At 42.1% G+C, this 15,342-nt stretch overlaps 1 protein-coding gene across 4 annotated transcripts in view; it reads left to right on the top strand.

Annotated features, from left to right (window-relative positions):
- Adamts9 (ADAM metallopeptidase with thrombospondin type 1 motif 9) overlaps positions 1-15,342 on the top strand; it is a 169,357-nt gene that overhangs the window by 13,964 nt on the left and 140,051 nt on the right. The window lies entirely within an intron of this gene.

The raw sequence follows: 15,342 nt of genomic DNA, 5'->3' as shown, positions 1-15,342 counted from the left end.
GAAGTTTGAGAGATCCTTATATATTCTGGATATGAGCACGTTACCAGACATGGCCTTTGTGATTACCATCTCCTGGGCTGAGGCTTGTCTCTTCAGAAAGTTCCATCGTTTGCAGACGCACACTCCAGTCTTCCTTCCTCTGGCCAACTTCACGTACTGTAGGGTCCACACTCTTGTGGCCCTTGACAGCAGCAAACGTGAGGGACTGTCGTGACACAGGTGAGGAGAAATGGAGTAGGAGAGGCGTATGTGGGCGTGTTAGTCACAAGCATTTTCTACAACAGGATAGGGATGTTGATTTCTTTTCTGGTTGGTATCCAGCAGTGTGGCTTTCAATGTTGGGCCACTGTGCTGTGTGCTAGGAATGTGAACAAAGGCAGCTGCAGACCTAAGAGTGCCAGGAGGCTGTGCTGTACCTATGAACAGGTGTGCACACAAGAAGAGCAAAGGAGCCAGAGGAGCCACAAGACAGACAGGGGTCGAGGACTTGGCAATGGGAGTAAGCCCCTCCCAACCCCATGCTCTTTGGGCAGGAAGGGAAATAAACGTGTAACTCCATTATTCTTGGAAGTTCCAGCTCTCTGATCTGCAGAGAATTTAAGGCTGCTTCCAAAGGGTCTTCACTTACACACCACTGTCTCTCATTCAAGCTGACGACTAAGCATCTCATTTGGTGCTCTCCTATTATAACATGTCAGATTAGATGCAAATAGAAGCAATTTTCAAAAACTATCATATATGTTAGCAGGTAAAAGTCAACAACAAACTAACAAACAAAAAAAACCCTTTCATTACCAGTGAGTAATGGAGACAAATTCGTCATACCTCCTTCAATGTATTGTAACATTAGTTAAAAACCATCTCTTTTGTGGTGGTCTCTACTTTGCAATTACTCCATCCTATCTTGCCAGTGGTTGTTTTCATCCATATATTCTCTGCAAATCTTACTTTTGCTACTATGATGAAATGCTGTGTGTGAGTAGCATTTAAGGAAATAGGTTATAACTTGGGAAGCCACTCCCAACAGAAATCAGCATGATGACAGAAGAGAAAGTGGGAATCAGAAATGAGGTCACCAGACAAGAAGCTATAGGGCAGTTCAAGGCTTAGCGTCGCTCTTGTGAGAACTGGCTTAGATTCTGCCAAAAGTAATTCCTTTTGAGTGACCTAAGGACCTTGAAGATCCTCCCACCTCAAGACGGTCAAACTAACCAAGTCTCTAACACATGGTGTCAAGTACATGCAATTCATAAAGCTGTCTGTGAAATTGACAGTAGCCAAGAAACAGTCTTGGGTTTTACCCACTGGAGGCTAAGGACTTCATTTGTTTATCGCTGTCCACTTTTACCTAACATAATGAACTTCTACTTCCTTTCTCTGTGCTGAGAGGATCAAGGCCCTGAGCTAGGATGAATGGCAGCTTTAGGTCCACCACACAGGCCTCAGTTTTCAGGCCTGTATCCTTTCTGGGGTACGACGTAAAGGAGAACCGCTTGTGGTTAGTGCCCAGAAAGGGGCTGTTTAAAGGAAAGGAAAACAAGGTTCGGATCCAAGTGTGAGGATAATTAGGAATGAACTTGTGGGGCTGTCCAGGCAGCTGGCTCAAACCTCAGAGGAAAGTTTTTCATCCTTTAGTTCATTTAAGGGATTAGATTGTCCCTGCAAGAGCTGAATAGATACAAAATATAACTTAAGAATAGCAAAATAGGGGCTGGGTGTTGGAGAGAGGGCTTGGTCAGTGAGTGCTTGCCACACAATAATGTGTTAGTGAGCTCAGATCCCCAGTACTCACACTCAGCAACTTGTGTCTGGAACTTCTGCATTGGGGGAAGGAGACAAATTGGTGAACTCCAGGTTCAGTGAGAAAATGAGAGAGAGAAGAGATCAGATGTTGACCTCTGGCCTCACATATGAAAACATACACACACATACACACACACACACACACACACACACACACACACACACACACACACAAATAATAAAAAAAGAAAATCAGAACTCTTTAGAACCAGGCCAGTACTGGAGAAGGTGGCCTGTGGCTATAGAGGTCTGATTGTCATCAAAATGCAGAAAAACAATGACTACTCCCTTCCATGCTCAATGGAACAGGCACCCTGGGATGGGAAGGAGTTGCTGTTGCAAGCCTATTATATAGAGGCATCTCCGGAAGTCTTGTATCAATCGCATTCAGAAGAAATGCTCTCTGGGACTTAGTCCCAGTCTTTAAAGAGCTCCAGTCCCACATGCTCTTTAATCTCAGCTCTGAGAAAGAAACCTGGTTTCCCCCAACAGGCATTGCAAGGCCTGAAGTGTCAGACAGCAGGCTAGCTCAGGAACCACCTGGCTCCTTCAGCCTGACAGCCGTGCTGTACTATGGAAAGTGACCACAGCTATTAAGTCTAGCATACTACTCATGCGCAGACCCTGTTTCAACACCCAGTACATCTTAAGTCACTTCAATCTGCCCTCCACCCCAGAACAAAGTAGCTGTTAGCTGTTTACATTTTGTAGGTAAGGAGAAAGAGGTGTAGATTCAAGATCACACAGAGCAGAGGTGGAGAAGCTGGGATTTGAACGTAAGTCCCTTTGAATGCCGAACTGCACATCTAAACTCCCAAATCCCACAGCCTCCTGATTTACTTTGTAAACTGCCTGGAAGGCTCCATCCTCTGTGATCTCCAACTGGTCTTGGACATGGCTAAGGCTGCATGTTGAACTGGTAATACTCTGGATAAGGAGTATTAAGTAGACCATACTATTAAGATCAATTTCTTTTTAAAATATTTATTTGTGTGTATGTATGTGCATGCATATGTGTGTGTATGTGTTTGTGTGTGTGTGTGTGTGCATGCATATGGGGTGTGTGTGGGTGTACATTATGCATCACCAATTGGGGACCGAGTGTTCAAATTCCTGAGCCTATGGAGGTTGGAGGACATTGCCCATTGAAACCAGCTGAGCCCTCTTTTGTCCCTTTCCAGTTCCATACCATATACCCACACTCATTCCTCTCTCCCTCTCCTCTTTCTCTCCTTCTCTTTCTCTCTCTGTTCCCCCCCCCCCCGTGTGTGTGTGTGTGTGTGTGTGTGTGTGTGTGTGTGTGTGTGTGTGTGTTCTGGGTGTTATCCCCTGTCTGAAGGATGACTAGTGAAGCTTTCCTCCATCATGTTGACTGTCTCCTCACTCTGCCCTGTGCTCTCTTGGTTGTACAGAAACTTTTGCATGTCATGTGATTCCCTCCGTCCATCCTTGAGGATATTCTCTGGTCTATTAGAACCCTTTTCAGGAAGTTCTTGCCTGTGCCTGGACTGCCAAGTATCTTCCCTGTGCTTTCCAAATAAATGTTCTGGAAATACCTTTGCAAGTTATTTCAAACATCCTTTAGTTTTCTGTCTATGACCTGGAGTTCATATCTCTACCATAAGTGTCTCTGTGAAAAACAATGGAGTTCATCTCTGTATAGAGCCTAGGACAGGAACTCACACAGAGAAAACCCACACAGGGCAGCCAGCAGCATCCTTGCCCAGAGTTACCATTGCTGTTCCAGGACAGTCTTCTCCTGTGAAGAGAGCTCTTGTGTGCAGCCCTTCTGCCCTGTTGTATTTCCCAGAGCTGTTTGGTCCCCACCCCTTCTCTTAAATGGGCAAAGATGCCACAACTTCATATACACACACAAAGTAATTAAACAGATGTAAGCTGGTTTCTTTCATGCAAGATGTCTCAGAGCTTTCAAAATGGTTCTGCGTGTGGAGAATGTTCCAGATGTGATATTGTATGCTGTAGTTAACCTAGTTGACTTGTTTTTGGAAATACTTTATGAGACTAATGTCCACAAACCACTCTCACAAAAACATCATTCATAAAGGTTCGGGCAGCCAAAAATAAGTCTTTTCACCCCAAATCTCTTGTGCCCCTGCCTATTGCACCCATTGGCTGCCAGCACCACACATATGTCACTTGACAGTGGGCAACACATTGCTTTTGGTTTTGTTCTTGTTATGTTCTTCAAAACGCAAGTTATAGTTTGTTATGAGAACTGGTCTTGGGAACATAATCCTGAGAGTATCCCAGGAGCCACTATTATTTTTGAAGTTAGCACACTGAGAGCCCTTAAAGAATGATTAAACCATGTTGATTTTCACTCACACCAATTGGAGCTTTGTGCATGTGTAATCACCCCTGCCCTTCGCTTAACTCTTTCTCCGTCTGCACTCTAGAAGCACATGGTACACTATTAAAACAACCCCTGGCTTGTAGGGCTTTTGGTTTTTTGCCCTTGTCACATGGCTTTGTTGTTTGTTCGTTTTTTGTTTTTTGTATTTATTTATTTATTTATTTATTTATTTATTTATTTATTTTTATTCCCCGATCCCAATAGCACTTTCTCTCTTGCCTTCCCTAGTCTCTGTTCAAAGGCTTCCCTGTGTATCCCTGACCGTAGTCCCAATCATGGAGGTCTTAGCTCCTGCTAGAACAAAGACCACAGAGGCTGGTCTTCGTTGTGCTATGTCCTCAGCTCCGAGCACAGTTAAGAAGTGAACTTGTTTGTGGTAACGACCGAGAATAGTACATTAGTCACTTTTCTCCTTGCTGTGACAAAAGCAACTTACAGAGAGAAGCTTTTGTTTTGGTCCAAGTTAAAGGAATACAGACCATCATGGCGGTGGGAGCACAAGGCAGCCAGTCACACTGCATACTCAGTCAGAAGCCAGAGAGATTAAGTCAAGTGTCCTCTTCCTTTTGGTTCAGTCTCTGACTCCAGTCTGTGGGGTAATGCCGATCACATTCTGGGTAAGTCTTTCCCTTTCAGATAAGCTTCTCTGGAAAGAGCCTCTCAATGGCCTGCCGTGTCTCCTTGTGATTCCAAATCCAGTCATATTGGCATTAGAGATTAACCATCACAGCCAGTTAGAGCTCAGCCTGCATCTTCTCACTGCCAGCCCTTATGCACTTGTCTGAATCCCATGCATACAGATGCTCTCTAACTTCCCCTGCACCCTTGGTCTTTATGAGATTCTCTCTGCAGTAGACTTGTTTGTTTGAGGATTTGTAATTCTAATACACTAATGTGTCGAGAGAAGGAGCCTCTTCTATATTGTCAGTTTAACAGTACCCATTATCTTACAGCATTAAATGGAGGTATTTAATGCTATCCTGTAAGTTGGGCCCTGCTCTAAACGAATCGCATGTATCGTCTCCTTCAATATCTACAAGTCTCCTCCTATATAGTTACCATTATTACCTTTATTTTACTGATGAGGAATCTGAGGTTTCCAGGCAAGAAATTATCCATGAAAGGGCAGCTAGTATTGACTTAGAGCAGGAGTGGAAACCAAGACCTGAGTCCAGGATCTAAGTGGGAAACACTGAAGATGCCTGCCTGCCTTCCCTCGGCCAAATTCAGGTGGAACAGAAGGCAGCGGGCCTTGTCTGGAACCCTCCCTTTTGTCCTGGCCATGTGATTCCTCAGCCCACCAAGACTGTGAGGTCACTCTGCCTTGAGAACACTCAGTTAAAATTTGATAAGCCCTGTGAAAATGCCCAGCAGTAATTAACCTGCCAACTGCTGCCATTAGCGTTCCCATTGGCTCCACTCAGCCCGGTTGGCAGAAACACTTTGGTGAGTAGCCACTGAGTAACAAGGGTGTGTGTGTGTGTGTGTGTGTGTGTGTGTGTGTGTGTGTGTTTCTCTAAAATAACTCTGATTCTTTAGTAGCGTGATGAGTACTTCCTTGAATCGTAAAATAAAACCTACTTAAAATGTTTTCGCCAAAGTGTGAGCAAACATCATCAAAATTTTGATTGTAAAATATTTCTTTTACATAATGATGCACTCATAAATGTTTACGGTATTAGAATTTTAAAGGTTGAACTGTTTTAAAGTTGCTTTGTGGTTACTTTTCAACTTACCTAGGCCCAAAATAGGTATTCAAGAAGATGTTTCAAACTTCTAATTTGTAAGAAGTGTTTCTTATAAGTCCTTTCTGATTTAAATCTCAAACACCCTTTAAATGGAAGCAGGATTTGTTTGTTTGTTTGTTTGTTTGTTTGTATTTTGATCATTTGGCAGATGGAAGCTTGCCCTCAGGACCTCTGGTAGTAACCCCTACTCCTTCCACTTAAGGACCAGTCAGCTGTCAGGAATGAAACATGGCACACTCTGCTCATCTGTCCTGCCCAGGAGGACAAACAACATCTTTGAAATCATTATCCCAAGCCAGAACATTATTTTTAAGTGCACTGAGTCACTCTACCTTAAATGGTTCCTTTTAAAATCTAACTCATATTATAATTTGAAGACTGGTTTAAAAATAGCAACCAAGAATAATGACAGGACTTATTTACTCCTTCCTATGCACCAGGCAGGAGTTAGCATGTTGCAATTCATAAATGCCCATTATCCCTCCAAGGAGCTGTAAACAGATACTGTTTTTTTCCCTTAGTTTCTAAGTGGGAGAACAGAGTGATAGTGTGCCCAAGGTCAAGAGGGGCTTGCTCATACAGTCTCCTCTCACTGCCCAAGTTCTTAGAGGCCTGGTGGTTTGGTGGTCAGAGAAGCATTAGTACTTTCCTTTTGACAGCATCGAAGTCAAAATGATGGCAGATGCCAACATTAACTTAGGTTAATTGCTATTCAGAAGTGTAGAGCCTATGGGGTAGTCACAGGGAAAACACACTGCTTGGCAGAAAGTCAGTCTCTCTCTCTCTCTCTCTCTCTCTCTCTCTCTCTCTCTCTCTCTCTCTCTCTCTCACACACACACACACACTTTATTTTGTTTTGTAAAACATGAAGCCCAAGCTAGCTCCCCACTCTAGATCCTCCTGCATCCACTTTCCAGGGTGCACTAGCACACCCAGCACAGAATCTGTATACATGCCTATGTGAGATTCATATTGCTAAATATTACTTTTTCTCAGACATGGGCTTGATTCGTAGAAGAATCAACACATTATTATAGAGTTTGAATGAGGTCGAGTTTCTTATAAACTATTGGACGAAGTAAATGGGTTTAAGTTTCTAAGACTGCTTAAAGAACAAGAGCCATGTAAGAAGATAGTTTGTTTCTGGGGGTTTTATTCAAACCACAGGAGGCAACATGGCTGATGAAATGGCTCAGTGGGCAAAAGAGCTTACTGAGAGGACCTGAACAGACCTGGAGGCTTTGAGCTTGATTCTGAATGGTGTAAGAGAAGCAACTCCTGGGGGCCGTCCTATGACTGTAGCATGAATTTTCATTGGTCTTAATAATAAAAAAACGGAGTCAGGTATCAGGGTGAAAGCTGACACCTGACCTCCATGTGAGTGCCACAGCATATATATGCCTACACTCACGCAATAATAGAATTTTAAAAAATGTTTAGAATGAGGCTAGAGAACTAGAGAGCCACTTTGGGAAACAATTTTTGTAGCTGTTCAAAATGTAAAATGTAGAGTTATCATGTGACTAGACGTTATATATATATATATCTCCAAGAGGAATGAAAATATACCCACCCAGATATCAGCTTTCTTCAGCTGGTTTTCTGACTATCCACCCAGATCTCAAATGGACAAACATATCAGTATATTCCTTACAATGGGCCATTTGGCAATAAAAGTAATAGAATAGACATATACTAACTACAGCATGAAAACATTAAGTGAGATAAAAGACTCTAGATACAAAATGCTACACATTGTATGAATCAGTTCATAGGACTTGTCAGAAGAGGCAAACCCATTGATGTAAAAACATAGGTTATTAATTGGTAGGGCCTAGGGAAGAGGAAGGAGGGGGAGTGGCTGCCTATAGGAGACAATGAGATTAATCTAAAATTAGACAATGATGATGACGGCTCATGCCATGCCATCATTTAGTCTGTTCTGGGAATAGACTGAACTGGGCTAAAGGTATAACCCAGAGGTTGAGTATTTATATAGCATGCATGAGGTAATGGGCATCTGTGAGAGCACACACACACACACACACACACACACACACACACACACACACACCCATGGGATCATACATTTTGAAGGTATATGAATTTAATGGCATGTAAGTCTTAAAAAGTGGTAATAAATACAAAACTATACAAGAGGGGGTAAATTGCACCAATACTTAGCCATTTATGCCATACTTTCCACAAGAATAAAATTTCATTAATTAGTCCATTCTTATAAAAGTATTAGCCAAGTGACATTGTAAATTCCTGAAGGACACCCCTTGATTCTGTTATGCTGAAAAGACCACTGAAGAGCAGTGTGGGTGAACTTCCTCTTCCATCCTAACAGTGTGTGCCTCAGCTGGGCACTACCACTGTTACTACAGTTCTATTTACACCTTAGGAGGGCTCCACCACTGTTACTACAGTTCTATTTATACCTTAGGAGGGCTCCACCACTGTTACTACAGTTCTATTTATACCTTAGGAGGGCTCCACCACTGTTACTACAGTTCTATTTATACCTTAGGAGGGCTCCACCCACTGTTTACCACAGTTCTATTATACACCTTTAGGAGGGCTCCAACCACTGTTACCCAACAGTTCTATTTAATACCATAGGAGGGGCTCTCACCACTGTTACTACAGTTCTATTTACACCTTAGGAGGGCTCTACCACTGTTACTACAGTTCTATTTATACCTTAGGAGGGCTCCACCACTGTTACTACAGTTCTATTTATACCTTAGGAGGGCTCCACCACTGTTACCACAGTTCTATTTTGAGGCTAGAGAATAGGTAGGTATATTAGGCGCAGTATCTATTTTTTTGTGCCATTTATAATGCTAATTTTTTGTTGTTGCAAGAGGGTCTCTCTATATAATCTTGACTGTCCTGGAGCTCACTATGTAGACCAGGCTGGCCTAGAACTCACAGAGATTCTCCTGCCTCTGCCTCCTCAGACTGGGATGCACCACCACCGCCCATTTTAAATCGATTGCTACAGTGATCGATGTTCTAGAAATTAGTTGGGCTAATCACATAAAAAGGTAAGATTCTCACTCAGGAGGAAAGGTGAAGTGGGGAAAAAGCTGAGGAGGATCACCCAGGAGAACATGCTGACATGGTTATAAAGAAATGATTTGTTCCTGCAATTTGGTTTAATTTTTGTTTCATCTTTTCATTTGTGTGCAGGAGGAGTGGACTAGTGAGTGCTGGTGTGCACATGGGAGGAGTGGACTAGTGAGTGCTGGTGTGCACATGGGAGGAGTGGACTAGTGAGTGCTGGTGTGCACATGGGAGGAGTGGACTAGTGAGTGCTGGTGTGCACATGGGAGGAGTGGACTAGTGAGTGCTGGTGTGCACATGGGAGGAGTGGACTAGTGAGTGCTGGTGTGTGGGAAGAGTCGGCTAGTGAGTGCTGCTGGTGTGCTTGCCTATAGAGTCAGAGCACTAATTTCTAAAGTCAGTTCTCTCCTGCCTTTTCCCATTCCTGAGTTCCTTCTGATAACTCTAAAAGTAAACTTTTTTTTCTCCTTCATGCTTAATAGTGAATTCCATGCATTTTCCTTACTGAAGATGGAGTCTTCTTTAAGTAAACCCAGTGCATCACATCACAGTGTGCGATCATTTGGTTGTGGTTTGTCCATTCAGGTCTCAGTTCCAGTTTGGCAGTGTAAATGAAGGGCCTTTAATAGGTGAGATAATAGGCAAGACCTAGGGGAAGGCTGCTAGGCAGCTGGGGGTCTGCCCTAGAAGAGACTTAGTAGCTCTCTTGGGTCCCTTTTTAATTCCCCCAAGAGTTTATTGCTTTAAGAGTGAGCCTGGCCCTACATCCTGACATCCCATCTCACTGTGTTATGTCTCTTGTACTGGCTTCCTCTGTGATGGTAAATCAAACAAATGGCTGCCTAACCTTAGCTTTCCAGCCTCCAAAACAGTCCTAAGTAAATGCTTTTCTTTACATACTGCTCAACTCTGGGTACTTAATACAAAAAATTACAATAAACATTAAGAATTATTTAGTGTTCACAGTTTAGTAACATGTTTTTTGTTTTAAATAAAACTACTTATTTATTTTTTGAGAATTTCATATGTGTGCTGTATTTACATCAATCTTCTTCCTTCCAATTTAATTCCTTCCAAGTCCCTCTTACTCTTCAAATTCATGACCCCTTATTCTTTAGTTATGATTTACACACACACACACACACACACACACACACACACACACACACTACAGTTTATAAGCACCATTTGCTGAGATCATTGAGTGTTGTCATATGTGTAGGGCTGACCTCTTGAGATTTGCTAGCCTAGCAGTGCCTTGTCCTGTAGAAGACTGATTTTCTGTCTCTCAGCACCTGTCAATTGCCTGTAGTTATTCTAGGGGTAAAGGCTGTGAAATTACCCCCACACAGGAGGTTTCAGGGGTGCTCTTTCTTTGCCATGTTTAGAAGACCCTATATAATAACAAACATCCCACTCTAGTACTTTGTCTCTCACAATCTGCCCCATGTTCCCTGAACCTTAGATGTAGGGATACATTGTAGGTATATCAACGAGGGCTCGGCACCCACAGTCAGTTGCTCTCGGCACTTTGTCCATTTGTGGCTTTCTGTCATGATCTCTGTGGCTGCAAAAGGAAGCTTCCTTAGTTATGGGTCGAAACTGCACTCATCTGTGGACATAGGAGGATAAGTGTTAAGCATGCACTTGAAAGTGGCAGTACTTAGTTCCCATCTAGGTTCCACGGTCTCACCAGTCAGGAATAGTGGGCTGTGTTTACAGTGCCAGGCATGAGTTCCTTCTTATTTAGAAGGCCATAAGTCCAACTAGATGGCTGTTGGTTTCCTCCAGAGTATAAGTGCCATTGTGGCGCCTTTCAAGATATCTTGCCATTCTGGTCATTGTTGTTTGTAGGCGTTGTTCCTGGGTTGGACTATTGGTGTTTTGCTCCTTTGGCAGCTTGCATGGCTCCTTCTGGTACTATGAGAGCTAACCCTCATGGAGGAGGCTTCCAGGTCACTTTCAGCTCCATTCTTTCATGTCCTTATTCTTGAGTTACAAGTGTGTGGAGTCTTCGCCAGTTCCTGGGAATCAACCAAAGGCAATGGTATATATTGTTTTAGGTGGTTTCATAAACTCCCCTGACTTACAACTGGAAAGGAGGTCTCCCATGTCTGGCCCTGGGAACCATTTTGTTAGATAGTCTGTGTTTCTTGGGGGAACATTGTCACCTCAAGTGGCATGACTTCATTTAAACTATATACACATATATGTACACACACACACACACACACACACACACACACACACACACACACACAGTCCGCTTCCTAGGCAATTTCCACTCCCTGTCCTGTTTTCCCCATTTCCTTCTTCATAGCACCTGAATCCTACTGTTCCCTTGCCTATAGCTCCTTCTCCCCTTCCTCTCCACTCACTGTGGTCCCTCTTTATTTTCCTGGTTTCTGCAGTTACTCCAAGCATACTTTACATCTAAAGATTTGGAGCTAAGAGCCATATGTGAGAAAAAAGCATGTGGCATTTGCCTTTCTGGGTCTGAGATGCCTCATTCAGTATAATATTTCTTTGGTTTTTGTTTTGTTTTTCAAGAAAGTTTCTCTGTATAGTTCTGGCTATGTGGAACTAGTTCTGTAGACCAGGCTAGCCTTGAACTCAGAGATTTGCTGTGCCTCCTGAGTGCTAGCGTTAAAGATGTGTGCCACCGTGTCCAGCTTTCATTCAGTATAATATTTTCTAATTCAATCCATTTACCTGCAAATTTCATGATTTCATTTTTCTTTCAGCTGAATATGTATCACATTTTGATTATTTGTTTGTCAGGTGAAGGACATGAAGTTGTTTACACTTCTTGGCTATTGTGAGTAAAGCAGCAATGAATTTGGCTGAGCAAGTGTCTGTGGAGGACAATGTTGAGTCTTTTGAGCACATGCCAATGAGTGGTAGAGCGGGCTCTATGGTAGATCTAGTTTTAGCATATTGAGGTTTGTCCACACTGGTTTCCGTAGTGAATGGACCAGTTTACAATGCCACCAACAAGGAATTTCTCCTGTCCCCAGTCCTTGCTGGCATTTGTTGTTGGTCGACCGTTTTATTGATCTTAGCTGTCCTCACTGGTGTTAGATGAAGTCTCAGAATAGTTTGAATTTGAATCTCCTAACTGGTGAAGCTGTTAAATACTTCTAGAGATATCTCTTAGCCATTGTTATTTCTTCTTTTAAGAACAATCTGTTCAGATCCCTAGCCCATTTTTGAATTGGGTCATTCGTTTCCTTTGCTCTGTTTTTTGAGTTCCTTCTATTATATTCATGGTCTATTAGATGCATAGTGGGCAAAGATTACTCTCCCACTCTATGGGCTTCCTCTTCACTCTGATTATTTCTTTTACTGTACAGATCCTTTTAATTTTATAAGGTCCCGTTTGTCAACGATTGGCTTTAATTCCTGGGCAGATGGAGTTCTGTTCAGAATGTCCTTTCCCAAAATTTCAGTATAGTGGCAGGATACAAAATCAACTTAATAAAATCAGAAGCCTTTCTATGTGTCAGCAAGAAACACTTTGAAAAAGAGATTATGCAAGCAATTCCATTCACAACAGCTTCAAAAATTTGAGAAATAAACCTAACTAAGGAGGTGAAAGACGTCCACAGTGAAAATCCCAGAAAGAGACTGAGCAGATACTAGAAGATTGGAAATCCTCCCGTGCTCCTGGATTGTCAGAATTAGTACTGTGAGATGACTATTCTGCCAAAATCATCCACAAATTTAATTCAATCTCTATCAAAATCCCTACAGCAGTCTTCGCAGAAGTAGAAAGAAATCTAAAGTTGAACTGGAACCACGAAATTCTGATAGCCAAACAATGCTGAGGAAAAAAATGCTGGGGGGATTATAACTCCAGATTTCAAAATATATTACAGAGCTATAGTAATAAAAACAGAGTGGTGATGGCCAAAAGCATATAGGTCAATGAAGCAAAATAGAAGACCCACATGTAGCTACAGGCATCTGATACTTGACAAAGATGCCAAAAATACACACTGGGGAAAAGACAGGAAGCGTCTTCAACAAGTGGTGCTGGGGAAACTGGACGTCCACAGGTAGAAGAATGAAATTAGCCTTGTATCCATCACCTTAGACAAAAATCAACTCTAAATTAATCAGAGACGCCAGTATGAAACCTGAAATATTGAAACTGATAGAAGAAAACATCCTGTCTTTTGAAAACGATGTTATTGAATCACAATTCTCTGACCATACTAGTCACTCATTTAATGTATAAATCAGCATTTGAGGGTATGTCCACAGATAGGTGAAGATATTACAGCCTATTTTAGCATACTTTGAGATTAGAGCACTGTCCTCTTTTGGGGTCACTTTCCTCTGGTCACTTTCCTCTTCTCATCCTTACTACATCGCCAGCCGGAAGCAGCTGTCCCTTTGCCTCCTTGCTCAACTCACACTCTTATTCTGAGCATTTCATATGACTGCAGTCATGGTGACTGATACCTGTCATTTTACTGATAAAGTTCTGCACAGTGTCTTCTAATGACCCAAAGGTCAAATCATTGGGAAAGTTCAAACTATAAGCCTGGTGCAGTCAATAATCAGAAGGACCTGAGTTCAATCCCTAGAACCCACATAGCAAACAAAAGCCTGCATGTAGTGGTGTATACTTGTGATCCCAGCAATGGAGAGGTGGAGACAGGCAGATCCCCGGGGCTTGTTGGCCAGCCCGTCTTGCTTTCTTGGTGAGCACCAGATTCCAGGGAGAGACTGTGTTTCAAAAACTGGTGTGGGCAGATCTTGGGGAACTATGCATGAGGTTGTCTGCTGGTCTCCACGTGCATACACACATACATCCCTCCCCCCGACCCCCCACAAAAGGACATTCACAGACGGCATTAAGCAAGGAGTATTTCCTATGAAATTGATGGAGTATTTTCTTAATGTATAAAGTAATTTTGCGTTTCAACCTGTCTCACTTACCTAATGTAAAAAGCAAACTCTCTTGAAAAATGTCCACTGGTAACTAGCTAGTTCCCAGTTCAGGTTCCCTTGGTAATGGTTAACCAAGCTATAAACTGGTCTTAACCTTTAGCTGTTGAAAAATCTTGCCAAATGGTAAGAGTACAGTTTAGGGTCCTGGTCAGATATGTGCCTGAGTCCTCCTACCCATGTTCAATGCTATGTGACTTTGGCCAACTCTCAGCTTCTTGACAGTAATTTACTCATCTGTAAAACAGAGGTCATTTCCTCAGTTTGAAAGTAGTGTAACATGTGAGGTTATATACAAGACTAAGATACACAAAAGTGCCATTCCTGGCCTATTTTAGATGCCTAATGAGCATCTATCTGTTCTATATTCATCTGGTGACATGAAACTTGAATGGCAGCCCAGATAATTGCCATTAGTATACTGGGATTATACTTGAAAGAGAGACTAGGAGAAAATGTCTAATATTGCATGCTCCCAAGTCCTGGGCTTTGGGTTATCTGTGTTATCTATAGTTGCATTGCATAGGGCCTGTTTGACAGTTTGAAAAAGTTTCACCATTTTAATAATCAAAATGTTCAAGTTGGTCCAGTGCACATCCTGGGCTTAATTTTTTAAACAAATGGTTATAGTTGTCAAGTATTTGGGTGTTTCAAATATGAAAACCACTCAATAGTTTAACTTTTGGGTTTGTATTTGTTTGGTATTGATGAATTATTTCTCAGGTCTTAGCCACTGAAGCGAACTTCTCAGTCATATAATTCTACTTTGTCATTATAACATGAATGCACATTTATGAACTGATAAGCAAGATAACTGATGAAATCAAGTTTTATTCAAAATGTGTTTTCATAGGCCCTTTTATGTGTATTCTGTTTGTTCTGTGATTGGTGATATGAAAATTGAATAGTGCATTTCAAAATTTGAGTGTACTATGAAACACTTTAGGAACAGTTTAAGCCTAGCTTCCGTGGGTACACACACACACACACACACACACACACACACACACACACACATTTAAAAGGGAATGTCATTTCCCTTCCTTCAAGCTCTGTTATAAAATTGACTTTTATTCTATCCATGATAAAGGTCAATGGATAAGAACCATTTAAATCCTAACAAGGCTTTTGTTACCCAATGGAAGGAACCATATGCTGCCATTTCCCATAACCCAAGCCTGACATTCTGGAGTCATCAGTGTGCATCAGCTGAAGCTTCCTAGGGAAGCTAGTCTTAGACATGTAGGCATGTCAGAGTGTGGCTTGAGTTCTGTTTATATAGCTCATAGTCTGTAGTTTATTTTGTGCGACATTTGACTATAGAGGCATTTTGTTTACTTGTGTGTGTGTAAATGTGGTGTGTGTATGTGTCCTTCTCTATGTGCATGT

Source organism: Onychomys torridus, chromosome 3 (assembly GCF_903995425.1).
Source record: "Onychomys torridus chromosome 3, mOncTor1.1, whole genome shotgun sequence".
NCBI classification, from domain to species: Eukaryota; Metazoa; Chordata; class Mammalia; order Rodentia; family Cricetidae; genus Onychomys; species Onychomys torridus.
This window is presented reverse-complemented; position numbering and strand designations above follow the sequence as displayed.